The sequence below is a fragment of the Penaeus japonicus genome, unplaced genomic scaffold (assembly GCF_977035675.1).
Source record: "Penaeus japonicus unplaced genomic scaffold, GWHDUDI00000001_assembly GWHDUDI00000011, whole genome shotgun sequence".
NCBI lineage: Eukaryota > Metazoa > Arthropoda > Malacostraca > Decapoda > Penaeidae > Penaeus > Penaeus japonicus.
This window is the reverse complement of record NW_028234413.1, coordinates 21971287-21973786: the sequence shown is the minus strand read 5'-3', so window position 1 is coordinate 21973786 and position 2500 is coordinate 21971287. Positions and strand designations below refer to the sequence as shown.

Sequence of the window (2500 nt, the reverse complement as noted above, 5' to 3'; positions counted from 1 at the left end):
TCATCATCATCATTTGTAATGTATTTTATTTGTTATTTTTATTGCTATTGTTTTTTTATTTTCATCATGTGATTATTTTCATTGTTTTTCGTGTTGTGGTTTCAGTAATCCTTATTGTAATGGTTATGATAGCGATATTAATATAATATTGTAATGATATTATTGTAGTTAATTAAGGTGATTAAAACACAGCTGAAACTATCCCAACAATAATTTTGGTAATAATGATATAGTTTGAGATAATAATAGTATTGGTAATGATGGCGATGACTATAATGGCAACATTACAAACAACAATGCCGCTGGCGTGCGTGTTGTGAAGCCTTTGCGTCATGAAAAAGTCTCAGGAAGTGGTTATGGGAAAGGAAATCATATCTTATAATGGTAATATTTATGATGGTAATGATAACAATAAGGGTAAAAATACCAATCGTAGCAATTATTTTCAAGATATTTGATAAAGTTTCTAGTGAAGGCAGTGACGCTCAATAAGTAGTAAAACTAATTCTGACTTTATTATCAAACATCAAGACAGCTGTATGAATTTAAGAGAATAAGTTGATACAGGATGTTGCAAAGGTAGCGGACGAGTATCAGCAAACTCAGATTCCGAAGGCGAACAGCTTTAATAATTTTGATGCCATACGAATTAATGATATTTCATCACCCAGCTGCTGCCTAACATGTATTTTCTAACTATTTTCAGGTAAATCCTGAGTTTGATCACAGGAAGTGAAGTACAGGAGTTAACAAAGCTGAGCCAGAAGACATCGCAAGTAAATCCTGTTTGTTTTTCCATTATAAAGCTAGTTATAGGCCTCGCACATTCATTCAGTGTCCTGGAGGCCAGTGGATGCCCTGGCTGTAAGCAGAAGTCAGCGATCTGCTGGTCACCTGATGCTTACAGCCTACTCGAAACATTATTCTTAAAGCACAAAATTTCACACATAGGTGCAATTACCCCCAGGCGCAAATGCTGGACGAATGTCAGTGAAAAAGACTTATTAGGGAGTGCACATGGGTATAGTGTGAATTGTATGCATTATTCATGATTCCCATCTTCGTCGACCTGAATTACAGATCCATCGTCATTCTTTTCAACGTGTTTTGCTCTCTCTCTCTCTCTCTCTCTCTCTCTCTCTCTCTCTCTCTCTCTCTCTCTCTCTCTCTCTCTCTCTCTCTCTCTCTCTCTCTCTCTCTCTCTCTCCCTCTCTCCCTCTCTCTCTCTGTCTGGCTTTTCGCAAGATTTAAATTGTTCTGTGCATAAACTTTTCAATCAATCAATCAATCTCTATCTCTATCTACCTCTCATTTTACACACTCCATGTAGGTCATAGCGGCACAGGATAAGAGCATTTATTGTCTGACACTTGGCAGAAAACCAAATGGTAACCTTATGATCCTCTGGAACAAAGGACTTCACAGGGTAACGCCTGTTTTAACGATGAATGACGCACTGTTACGAGGGGAAAGGGAGGGCGACGGCGGAACACGTAACGCGGGCAGGGAGTACGACCATGAGTGGCACCTCATTACAGCTGCCAGTGTGACTATGAGTGATTCGATATTATGCTTTGATACAGAAAATAAATATTCATAAAATAGACTAGAGGTCAAGAAAGAATTAACGTACGTACTTGCAAGCACACGTATACATATTTTATACATATGTATATATACATAACACATACATATATGCGTGTGTGTGTTTTTGTGTGTGCTTGTATAAATAATGGATTGGAATGAAGTGTCAATATCGGTATCAATGGTATCGGCCGATTTTGGAGATATGAATATTGATGAAAATGACCGATACCAGCTTATACTCTCAAGGGCCCCGATACCGATATCTCGGATCACATTACAAGACATTTTAGTAATTAGGCTGACCAGCTGTGACATCCTTAGTGTCACTGTGGTCAACCGCCTGGGAACCCGTCCCTTGGTATCACGCGCGACGAGTGACCTGGTATGGATAGGTTTTTATTTCGGGATGTAGCCAGGGGCAAGGAAAATGTTAAGTAGAGGCCCCAAGGCCATTTCTTTGCGTGCAGTTAGTTACAACTAATGAAGAACTAGACTTACGCAATACATTTATCTGCCTTAGCCGTATGGATCAGTAGGTCTCGGATATTACTGACAAAATCCAGAGTCCACGATTGATCTATTGTATAGTAGTACTACATCCTTTACAGAGGACGCCATTCTATCAGATATATTTCTTAGACACAAGAGCAAAACCGTTCTTACACACACACACACACACACACACACACACACACACACACATATATATATATACATATATATATATATATGTATATATATATATACATATACATATATATATATATATATATATATATATATATATATATATATGTGTGTGTGTGTGTGTGTGTGTGTGTGTGTGTGTGTGTGTGTGTGTGTGTGTGTACTACTATATCTTATGTAAAGTTTTAACCAGGTATATAAACTGACAGGTTCGTATGTTTCACCA

The 2500-nt window shown here is 37.8% G+C and overlaps 1 long non-coding RNA gene across 1 annotated transcript in view; it reads left to right on the top strand.

Annotated features, from left to right (window-relative positions):
- The window catches only part of LOC147470970 (uncharacterized), a 22695-nt gene extending 21558 nt beyond the window's left edge, over positions 1 to 1137 (top strand). The window contains exon 3 of the long non-coding RNA XR_015191360.1: positions 707 to 1137. This is a non-coding gene — a long non-coding RNA (uncharacterized LOC147470970). The remainder of the gene's footprint in view (positions 1 to 706) is intronic.
- The last annotated feature ends 1363 nt before the right edge of the window (positions 1138 to 2500 follow it).